This window comes from Coenobita brevimanus, chromosome 28 (genome assembly GCF_032717465.1).
Source record: "Coenobita brevimanus isolate Jiangsu-jjx chromosome 28, ASM3271746v2, whole genome shotgun sequence".
NCBI classification, from domain to species: Eukaryota; Metazoa; Arthropoda; class Malacostraca; order Decapoda; family Coenobitidae; genus Coenobita; species Coenobita brevimanus.
In genome coordinates, this window is record NC_136981.1 from 18,152,378 (window position 1) to 18,165,200 (window position 12,823).

Here is a 12,823-nt window from a genome sequence, read left to right on the forward strand (position 1 = left end):
GTGGGGTGGAGTCGGGATTCCTAGGGCTTGAATAGTAGATGCATGAGAACATAGCCCATTTAACTGGATAGAAATCTGATTAGTTTCACCCTCTACCAGTGTTTTTCTTGCTTTCTGGACCCTACCTCACCTCCTCCGTAACAGAGGTCTGGACGACGACGATGGTGATGTTGATGTTAAAACCTTGATTGTTTAATTTATTCATGTTCTATCTTGTGGTACTTGAGTAGTTAACTGCCAGTAAGAAGAGGAAGACCAGTATCATGTCAGATAATCGTTCAGGACAGGAGAATACGTGGCTAACCAACTTCTCTCAGTTAGACAATCTCAAGTAGTCAAAATCAAAGTTCCCATCTCAGAGAACTATCCACTAGTTCCCCTCAAGACTCAGTTCTCTCACCCTCTTTTTTTTTTATCCTTTTTCTTTTTGAGCAACTGTCAAAGAAGGGGGGTTTAAAAGTTTTTTTTTTTTTTTTTTTGGCTTATGAAATTGTCTTGAGTTTTTACTTTATTCTGGTTTATGTCGTCAATTCTCAGAAAACGAGAAATTTATAAATTTTTCTTCAAACAGTACTCAGCAAGAGATAATCACTCACTGATGCTGAATTAATAAATACTGTTGGCCTCTAGAGAAAGAACCTGCCCCCGGACAAATAATAATTTACCCTGGAACCAGAAAGTGCTTTCTCCTCTCCTAGATTGTGTGAATGGTTTTATTATGAATTAGTATATATTAAACAGCTGGCTTACCAGCCAGTCGTAATTAATATCAAGGAAAGTATCTGCAAACTGGGAGGAAAGTAAATTAACCCCTCCGTGGCCGCCAGCATCGAATTACGTTTAGCCGATAAATGGTCGCAGGTGTCGTTTGAGCGCGGCCTGTAAAAAACTGCAAAAATTTTTGGGAAGTGAACGAACGTTCTGAACGTCTTCACACTGACCTACACTACACTCCCATACACCCCATCAAACAATTCAGAGCCTGCTGCTGTAATGAGTGGATTTTCGATTTTTTTTCTCCTGGTCATTCCTAAACAAGCACAACTACATCCATTATCTCGACCCAGGCAGAACATATCTTTGTCCTCTCTTGCAAAACACACACAACCACCTGTTTACGATTATGAAGTAATACAGGCACAAACAAAAAAGACAAGTGAAAAAAAAAAAAAAAAAAAAAAAAATTGTCTTGGTATCTTTATCTATTTGCTCAGGTTTGGATGCAGTGGTTAGATGCAGTGCAACTTGTACAAAACTGAAAACTTTCGGGAAGTGAACGAAAATCTGGGACATGAGACTGACGTTGACTTCATCCTCTCAGCTCTCACATATCATGTCAGTTCATCACCTGCTGTTGTGACGAGTGGATGAACGATTTTTTCGCTCGTGGTCATGCCTAAAAGCACATAGTTACACCCATTATCTCAACCCAGACAGAAAATACACTCTTTTTCCTCCCACGCAAAACACACACAACCACCCTGTTTATGAGACAGCAATATATATTGCGAAAATAACAAGGTAAAATGATAAAGATGAAAGTAAAATGATAAAGATGAACTTGTTATTATGGAAAAAATACGTTTTGCCATGTCAGTAAATGTATTTATTTCTGCTTTGTCTCTGTATTCATAATAATTAAACTTATTCTTAGTTCTGAAACTCCATTACGATTCTATATTTAGCCATGCTCGTGGGGTGGGAGCTCGAAGTTGCGACTCAATTCCGTATTGCTAATCCGATCTGACCCTCCACTTTCATCTCCCGTGGCAGAGCCTAGCCTCGGAGGACGTGCAGTTTTCTCACTTAGGACTGAAAATTCAACCCTTTCGCTATCATTTTCAAGTATGGGCTCACCGATAACCTATAACATAACTCGAAACTACCATAAACATATATCAAAAAGGTGAAAAAGTATTCATAACTTTTTTTTCCAGCCTTTCCTATTATGAACTGAAATCATTCGGTATCATCATATCTTATATATGCGCAACATTTCAGCACCATTCGCATTTTTGGGGAGGTAAAAAAAAAAATAACACCTGCCTAGTTGCCTTTCGGCAGCAACTTCCACGCTCCATTGCCAGCCATATAATGCGTTTAGGAACCTGAGATTTACACTGTTGGGTGAATCTGAACTTTCTCTTCAATATGGCAAGAAAAAAAATCAGATTTCAAAACTTCAAAAAATGACCCCTGGCGTCTGCCTGGCATGCACGGAAAATTCCGGGCGTTCGGCCACAGAGGGGTTAAGAACAAGTGGAAAAGTAAAACACGATTTTACATTCAATCAAGTTCAAAAGAAAAGAAGTGAATATATTAATTATAACAAAGAATGCTTACATTATAAAGACAATGAAGCAAGTAAATTTACTCATTCACGTAATCAAGCTACCTAACATTCTTAAATCTAGAAAACAGAAAGAAAATACATTTAAATGGAGAGATATGGAGACAGACCTTTGAGGAAGACTGGGCTGATCTGCGGATCGCTGCTAGGGGTCGCATTGCTCTGTCGATGTCCGTTCCTCAGGCCTGCCAATCTCCAACCCGGTGGAGAGATATGGAGTCACAGAACTGCAAGAAGACTGGGGAAATTCTATTCTACTTGCTGTGAAACTACCAAGATGCCTCGAGTATTCTTCGGTGATCATATCTTACACTGCTCTGGGAAGCATATCCATCCTTCATGGATGCCAGTCTCTGACTTGGTGGAGAAACACAGCATCACAGAACTGCAAGGAAACTAGGTGATCTACTACTTCAGGCACTAGGGATGGCCTTCGCTAATCACAGTTCATTGCACTGCTCTGGGAACACTTCCATCCTTCGGGCTGTCAGTCTCTAACTGACTCTGTTCTCGCTAGCTGCAAGCCATGACCATGGGAAGAGGGTGGAGTTTCCTCTCCTGCTGGCTACAGGGGTGGGCCGAATGGTATGTACATACTAATTTCACTCAGTGATACACTAAAGTCTGTGCATATAGACAATCATGCCTAAAACAATGGTAATGTTTGAAAAATCTGTTCCAATTGGAGTGTAAACATGGGATGGTTAATACTGAGCTACGTTCTCTTGTATTTCCACTAGCATTCATAGACTCCCATAATAATACAATATCTCGACTTTATGACATTACGCCCTATCAAAATGAAATTTTACTCTGAAGAATTCAACAGGAGCTAATATATATATATATATATATATATATATATATATATATATATATATATACTAACTCATTCACACACAGTTCACACTGTAGTGTACTATCATGTTACATGGGATAATCATTGTCATCAACGAGCGTAAAACCTCGTTTTTACATTAATGACTTCAAGCTTCAGGGCAAAACTCTTTGATGATGGTGAAAAATCCTGTACTCAGATCAAACTGAGTTAAAGTTCACTACTCGTATTTTAACACAACAAACTGTTATGGAGTGTGGTGTATGTAATAAACAGTGCAAGTGTGACAGTTGTTGTGTAACTGTATCTACGTGTGAAATGGTATAATACAAAGCATTAGCGGGAGTACTTAAGCACCAATGGTGAACTTGATGAAGTTCAGTGCAGCAGCACTGTTACACCCACCCATTGCCCCCAAAGAATTATTCAAAGGAGGAGCATCAATAGTGTCAATGTGAAAATTACAATTTGTACTAAATTACAGTTACCTTCTTCCTAGCAGTCAGCACATACTACAAAAGGTACAGGCTGGCTGAGAAATTTGAGTGCCAGCCAGAGCTTCGTGCACGCGAGATCGCTGTTAAATTCCTATGGGTAGACTTTTAACCAGGAAATGTAAGCTAGTTCTTGGGTTGAGAAACTGCTTGGAATGAACTGCCAGTTGTTCCCTGGTTAAACTCTATGACTATGAGTGTACGAAAAGTTCTAGCCTCAAACTAATATGGGTAAAGCTGGAGAAACCCTGTGGAAACTCGGGCAGGTCACATTATAACAGCCAGTGTGGGTGTGAACAATGACATGGATAAACTGGCCTTAGCAATAGCACACAAAGTAAATCGAACAGCCGCATAATGCATCTGCAAGGTTCTTAAACTTCCTCTTTAGCCTATGGTGTATACATGTGTATACAGATCTGGGACGAGGCATGTCCAATAAAACTACTGTACAGCTCCCTATCTGGGTTAATCATTGGCCAACAGGAGAGACATCAGGTCTGCACCGACATTGCAACTGCCCTCGATATACCTGACAGTGAGATTAAACTGCTGCAGGAACAATGAACATTTAATGGCTCATCCTGGTCATCAGCTGTGGTCACCACAGCTGCCCCAATTTCTTCAGGAGGCTGTTGACTGTCATCAGCCACTTGTATAGGGTACCAGTCTCCTCAGGGATTGACTCATGATAGGCTTTCAACATGTTAATGTGGAACTTTTTACAAAGACCCCCCCATCTGAAGTATGTAGTTGAGGGCTGAAACACACTCTGCTACATCATATGGACGCTTCTCCTGTGTCAACAACTTGTTGTGGGCAGTATAGAGTAACACTAAGTTTTTGTCACCTGGACTGAACTTCTGAAGCTTTGCTTTCATATCATAATAAGCTTTCTGAACTTCATGTGCCTTGATCAGTTTCTTGCTTGGCTAACTCTCAAGTCAACCGGAGGCAATCAGCCAAATTAAGGAGGTAAGTGTAGGTGGTCTTGACTTCGGGATTGGATTGTTCATCATCCCATAACTAATGAAGGACCTGAAGTGGCCCATGAATTAACCTTCCATACAACAGTTCAAAAGGTGAGAAACTTCAAAGAATGCTGTAGGGCTTCTTGATAGGTAAAATGAGGAGGGGCAATGAACCATGACCATTCTTTGGGCTGTTCTGCCACCATGCACTTTTAACATCTTGAGAGTCCATTAAACCTCCCACACAACCCAATATACAGGGGGTGTGAGAGCGTGGTTCTCAAGCCTCAGATAGACCACAACCTAAATACTTCATTCATCATTGCAAAAGAGAATTGCAAACACCTGTCACTTACGACTTCCTTGGGGATACGTACATGGCAGAACACTTCAACCCTTGCCCTTGCAACAGTTATGGCTTTTATATTCTTGGAGGCCACGACTTCAAGTCATTGTGTGCTGAAATCAATGATAGTGAGGATATACTTTGATCCATCACTAGCCCTAGGAGTGATTGGTCCAACAATGTCAACTGCTACTCTCTCAAATGGCTCAGAGAGTAGAGCATATGTTTCAACAGTACAGAACAGGCACGTCCCAGACCAACAGTACATTGGCAGACATCACAGGAATGCACAAGCCTATTTATTTCGTGTCCCATTCTTGGTCAGAAAAAGAGTGAGCATACGAACATAAGTAGAGAGGAGAAATGCAGTAGGCCAGATGGCCCATGCTAGCAGCTCCTAGAAGAGCTGATGGGGTCAAAGTCCTTCTTTTGGCCCATGTGAAACAATGGCCCAGTTTGAATACTGCTTGGCATTATTTTATGGGAATAACAAACTGCAGCTGAACCTCATCCTGGGGTGTTTGTGACTCATGGTACAGCCATCCTCGTTTATGAAGGAACCTAGAACGATCTCCATATGAACGTTTAATCATTATTCTCCAGTTTCTTGCACATTAACCCGTCACGTCCCGAGGTTTTCCGCACCTCCGACATCCCCCAGTCCCGAGGTATTTTCGATTTTTTTTTTTTTTTTTGCTAAAACCTTCGCTTTTGGTGAGAAACATCGAAAATTCATAGATAAATCGCTCACCTGAGGTTTAAAGTGCCCAATCCAGGTAGGAGTTCCTCCTTACCTGAGTGGGTTTTCTAACATGCTGGCACCAAAGAAAACGAGTTCTATGGGAGGGTAACTATTTTATCCACTCATAAACGGTATTTATTTATTTACTTGGTACGAATGTATATGTAGTATGACAGTATATTGGTTTTCAAGCAGTAATAAAGGCATTATAAGCATTGTTTCACTCACTAACTAATCACCATACCTGACCTATTTTTGCCACACTACCTGATCATTATTTCTGGCTGTTTCTTCTAATGCTATGTAAACATTGTCCTCCACATTGTCATAGATTGGGGAATCACTCTGGCCCTGAATAACTTTACTAGCCAGGTCACTGGTAACAGGTCCTTTGCCAAGACAATGGCGTGAGGGGGGGAGGGGGGAGGTTATGCAGTGTAAGGCATTGTCCCTGCTTGGTATCTTGTACAGGAATAGAGGAAGGTGTCCCGTGTATACATACGAAAAATCACGTGCGAAAATTGAAAATTGTGCAAATTAGGTACCTTGCAATTGCACGACGTACTGGTACGTCGCCGGGACTGGCAAATGCAAATTGTTGCAACGTACCCATACGTCGTCGGGACGGGGCGGGTTAAGGCAAGTGTTCTGTCGTACTATTGGTCATGGACATCTTGATTATGAATTAGATCCTGCAGCATTGCAATGGTCAGTGAGGTGACACGGTTTGGAACCTTGGCCAGGGCTCATGTTACTGCAGCAGCCAAAGTCCGAGTAGCAAAGTTTATGGCGCAAGCATTTTTGATGACACTAATGTTTCCTATCATAAGGTCAAACATAGGTTTTGGCGTGAAAACTGCTACTGTTCAACCTGTGTAAAAAGGAGATGCTACCTGGATACATGTCTCAGGAAACAATTTCACTGATCCATCAATGAATCTAACTTAGATGTATCTACCTGTGTACTCCTCATGCCAAACTACCATAAACTCTGCCTGATGGAGCAACCTAAGGAACTACTGTCTGTCAGGACATATACTGAAACACCTCCCACAAAGCTTGGATGAACAAGTTAGCTGTGGAAGGGTCAGGGGAGGTAGCAGCTTCCCACTGATAAGGCTGCAGGACAACGAAGCAGCAAACGTGGTGCCCTGAGGACTAGATGCCTGAGAGGTCGTACTCACTATCTGAGGAGTTGGAGTGCTGGCCACGTGTGGAGGAGGGTTCACAGTCTGAGGGGGAATAGTTAATTGTGGGGGAGGATCTGTGTTGCTAGGGACTACACCACCATACAACTGTTGGGGAATGAAGACAGCATTTGCCTCATGCCCTCAAAATACTTGGGCTGGTGCTGAAGTGCCTGTCCTGACGGTTGATATCATGGCTTAGTTTTGTGGTCACCTTAGTAATGCTGTTGGTTAGAGTACTGCTGCTAGTTAGGGTGCTTATTGTACTTCTTCCAGTCAGGTTTTTGGATATTCTGCCTTTTGTCTTTTTTCTGTATTTTATTTGAACTATTACCATTATTCTGGGAATGACCTTGAAGCTGGGATTTGCTGTAAGATGGCTTCCCAGTCTTGGCAGTATTTCTCTTGTTCCAGGGTGCTGTTCTTTATGAGTGAGGTACCCGTATGTGGTAAAGAATGCGTCATCCTTCACCTTCTGGTTGGCATCCTTTATCTGACAGATTTTTAACTGGGCAATGAGCTCTGTAGACCACAACTTTTATAAATGGATATGCACCATAAAGTCAGTTTTCCACTCTCTGGTGTTGGGAGTTTTATCCTTCTCCATGCACTCATTTAGGTACACTGTTGCGCAATCAAGGAACTGGAGAGCAGTCTCCTTTTATTGAAGATGCTCCCTCAGGAACTGATTCTTGGTGTCGTCTACAGTGAGACCATATGCCTTGATGAGTACGGTCTTCATCATCCCTCTTCATTACCTAATTCTCCAAAAAAAAAAAAAAAAAGGTATTATCCACACGGTTCTGATGAAAAGAAATATCTTCTGACCCCTTTGATTACAAACCAGTAGTTTTCACGTCATCTCTTTATAAAGTATTTGAGGTTGTAATTAATAAGCATATAGTTAAACATCTTGAATCCAACAACTTAGTGATAGATGGTATGGTTTTCGCCACGAAAGATCCACCATTGATATACTCAGTCTATTGACTCATACCATCCTTCAGCCAATTGATCAACTTGGAGAAACTCATGCAGTAGCCCTTGATATTTCAAAATATTTTGACAGAGTATGACAATGTTCCCTGCGATCCAAACTCCCTTTCTATGGACTAACGTCATTAGTTTCTCTGATTTCCTCATGTCTAAGCAACATAAAGATAAAAGTACATGATGTATATTCCAATTTCCCCCCAGTTAATGTTAGCGTGCCACAAGGATCAGTTCTAGCTCCAGCCCTATTCTTAATTCATAATCAGTGATTTCTTATCCATCACCCATAGTCCCATCCATTCATATGCAGATGACTCAAGACACAGTTCATTCACACTTAAACACGAGTTCTCAATTTTTAATTTCTCTGACTCAACTCAGTACAGCCATATCCATAAATCTAGACTTATCTAAGATCACTTAATGGGAACAAAATAACCTTGCCACATTTAATGCCAGTAAAATCAAATATATACAATTTACCAATAGACAGATATTGCCAGATTCTTATATTACCTTCAGTACTACTAATACTTCAATCTCTGAAAGTATTGAAATTCTTGGTGTTTCACAAATAAACTACCTCCCATACAAGTAAGACAGAATGTTGCCTCCCATGCATTATGTTGCAGATACTTTTATGGCAAATACTCAGACAAAGTTGCACCCATTCTGCCACCTCTCCATGCCTTCCCTTGCACTACACGGGCATCTGGTAACACTCATGACTGGACTGTGACACTGCCATATTGCAGAACTTACGCCTACCAGAATTCTTTTATTCCTCTAATTGCTTCTCTTTGGAACTCGCTTTCCAAGAGTTCTTTCCTCACAGAACTTCAACCTACAGTGGTTCAAATTTAACTGTTGTAGATTTTTTATGAATGGAGGACACCAGTAATCTGGTGTATGGATTTATTTTTCCATTTGTTTTTCCTTCCTCCGTTTTGTTATTGAAGAAAAAAAAATGTTGCTTCATATTCTGTGCACAATATTGAGAGCTAGGCCCTTAAACAGGGTATGGAATTGGAGTCATTTGGCTGACCCATCCAGCTGGTATAGCTGTGCTATGTCCTCAAAACGGGCTATGAACTGTTCAATTCATTCACCATCCTTGCACGAAGGGAGCTTGAGATGCAGGGTTGCCAAGAGAGGTGCTGGAGAAATGTGCACGAGAGCTAGGGTGGTGATGTTGAAGCCAGGGATTTAGCTTGTATTTCGGTACATCAATTTCGTGCTTCTCACGGATTTCACGTTCGGCACGTTCATATTCATGCTGTTCACGCTCATGTTCACGCTGTTTTTCTCGTTGCTCCCGCTGTTCACGCTCATGTTCGCTCTGAATTTTAGGCTCCTCATGGGCATTACTCTTGCGCTGTAGGACATACTATTTAATTTCCTGGGGATCAAGAAACTGCATATCCTTGGCTTCCTGTTATTATAAGCAGGGCAGTAGCCATGGTGCTAGCTCAAACTGATATGAAGTGACTAAAGAAAAATATAAAGAAAATCAGGAAACTGGAGCTCAATGGAAACAAAAAAATCGACAAACGAACTCTGCTGTTTTACGGTCTAATCCTAATAATTCAAAATTAAGAATATAGGAACAGACTGGTGGTGACCAATTTTATTTAGTTAAACTAGTAAGCAAACACACACACACACACACACACACACACACACACATGCTGAATTGGTGAAAGTAAAGAAAGATTTAGAAACAAGAGTTGAAGAAAAGAGCATTTAAAAGGAAGTGAAGAAAATAATCCAAAACAATCCAATATTGGTCAAAGATTCAGCAGACATCAACAAATCTATAGTAATCACTGGTATAGAGGAGGAAGAAATAAAAAAATAAAAAAAACTAGATTTTGAGACAAAAAGGAGATGGCAAATGTAATGAAAATATTGAAGGAAGTGTCAGAGGAAATCTATAGCAAAGACATAGAGGAACAAAAGAGGATAGGGAAATATGGGAGAAATAAAACAAGGCCTCTGAAAGTAACCTTCCAGAGTGTAAACACTGTGGAGGAAATACTGAAAAATGCAAACAAACTTAAGGAAAAAGAGGACTTCAAAAGTGTATGGAAAAAAAGATGCCTAACTCAAGAGGAACTTGGATTACTAAAAGAGAAGAGGTACGAGGCAAGAACAAAGAATGAGGGAAGATCAGAGGAAGAGAAGAACAATTTTTTTTTTTACAAAGTAATTGGATTGTAGTTTCGAAAGTGGTACATAAACAGGAGGGAATAAAAGGAGAAAGGTGATAGACCGAAGTCATGACAAGTATGTAAACAAGATGATTAAGTTGATGTACTCTAATGTATATGGAATGGTATCTAAAATCCTAGAGATGAATGATTATATTAAAGAAAAGGAACCACGTAATGTTTGCCTAACTGAAACAATATTAACACCAAGGATAACAAACGATACACTAAACCTAGGGAAATACAATATATGGAGAAGAAATAGGAACTTAAAAAAAGGAGGAGGAATTATAATATTAACAAAGAAAAATCTGCAAGTCAATAAAATAGAACTAGATGTACCCTCACAGGTAGAACTGATCGCAATAGAGATTAGTACGCATGAAGGGAAAGTCATTGTCGCAAATTTATACATGCCACCCAGATCAAACGATTGGGAAAAAGGCAAATATGAAGACCTAACAGAGAAAAATAAAAGTAAGAGTATTACTACATAGAATGGAGGAGAAATCTGAAAGAATTATACTAACTGGCGATATCAGTACAAATATAAATTGGAATACTCTAGATATAAAAATCCAGGAAAGTTGTTGGGGCCAAAAGCTCCTGGACCTTGTGCAATTTTTCCTAACAACATGTAAAAGAATGCACCAGAAAAAGAGGACTTGACAGCATCAGTACTAGATCTTATATTTACTAAGCAAGAAAATGATATTGACAATATATCACCCTCCATTCGGCAAAAGTGATCATGCAGTATTAAATTACAACTTCAGGATTGCATATGGCATAGTTAATAGTAATGAAAGTTACAAAAAGAGCCTTAACTACAAAAAGGGCAACTATCATGACATAAAGAAATACTTCTTAGAAATAGATTGGGAAAAAGAGCTTTGAGGACAAGATTTATATGTCATATACAGAATATTCTGTGAATTTTATGACATAGGAGTGCAGAAGTACATCCCACAGCACAAAGAAGCAGAAAAGAGAATAAAGAAATGGTTTAATACGGAATGTAAAAAATCAAAAGAAAAAAGAGATTTGTTGTGGAAAAGATACAGAAGACACAATAGTGAAAGGGCATATAACAACTATAAACATGCAAGAAACGATTATGCAAGAATAAGGAGGGAAGCCCAAAAACAGTTTGAGGAGGACTTCGTAAAAAAAAGTAGTGATGAACCGAAGCTATTTTACAGCAACATCCGAAGCAAAACCAAATAAAAGATAAAATACAATCCATTACAGATGATGGGATCACCTACACAAAAGAGTAGAATATTTGTGAAGCACTAAATAGGAATTTCCAATTAGTTTATACAGAAGAAAATAATTCTGAGAGGGATTATATGGAACTTGCATGCCCACACATACTACCAGATATACAATTATCAGAAAAAGAAATACAGGAGGAGTTAAGTAAATTAGACAAGGCAATAGCACATGGTCCTGATGAAATGTCATGTTGGGTGCTACATGAATGTGCAAAGAAGTTAAGTAAATCATTATCTTTAATTTTCAAGAAATCCTTGGGACAAGGTAAACTACCTGATATTTGGAAGAAAGCAAACATTGTTCCCTTTTCAAGAAGGGGAATAGACAAAATGCACTCAACTACCGATCAGTATCACTAACAAGTGTTGTAAGCAAGGTATTAGAAATGCTGATAAGAAATGTTTGGGTAAGTCATCTAGAAGAACATAATATCATAACAGAAAGACAGTTTGGTTTCAGGAAAGGAAAATTATGCGTTTCTAATTTGTTGAGCTATTATGACAAACAGAAACATTACAGAACAGAGAAGGATGGGTGGACAGTATATATTTAGATTTCAAGAAAGCATTTGACAGAGTACCGCATCAAAGACTTTCATGGAAACTGTACCATCAAGGAGGAATCCGAGGCAAACTGTATTGTTGGATACAAGATTTTCTGAAAAAAAAAAAAAAAAAAAAATGAGACCACTACTAAGGGGAAATCCGCATCATGGAGGCAAGTGACTAGCAGAGTTCCACAGGGCTCAGTGCTGGCACCAATTATGTTTTTAGTGTATATAAATGATATAGACAGTAACACTGGAAATGAAGGCTATCTAAATATGTTTGCTGATGATGCAATAATACAAAGGAGTATTACTAACACAAACTCTTATAAAGAGCTACAAGAAGAATTAAATAAACTTCATGAATGGAGCAATAAATGCCAAATGGAATTCAATGTGGACGAGTGTCATGTAATCAAGTTTGGTAGAAGTGGAAAATGACCTGATTGGGATTATAAGTTAGGAAATATAACCCTACACACATCAGAAAAACAGAAGGATCTAGGTGTGATTTTCAATAACAGATTATCTCTGGCTGACCACATCAGTGAGAAAGTATGGAACATTTATACCCTGCTTGCATATATGAGAACAGCATTTACATACATAAATGAAGATGTGCTAAGAAAGATAATAACATCATTCATCAGACCATCCCTGGAGTATGTGTCAGTAGTCTGGAGTCCTCATCTCAAAAAACACATAGATAAGATTGAAAAAATTCAATGGCTGCTACGAGATAGGTACCAAGCTTAAGGGATCTAAGCCACGAAGAAAGACTAGGAAAACTGAATCCACCTTCACTACAGGAGAGAAGGAAAAGAGGAGACATGCTTATGCTATAAATGCATATCAGGGAAGGAGAAA

The 12,823-nt window shown here is 39.4% G+C and overlaps 1 protein-coding gene across 1 annotated transcript in view; it reads left to right on the top strand.

Moving 5' to 3' along the window:
* Positions 1-12,823, top strand: part of LOC145394752 (cytochrome P450 2L1-like) — a 122,522-nt gene that overhangs the window by 53,403 nt on the left and 56,296 nt on the right. The gene's annotated exons all lie outside the window — the stretch shown is intronic.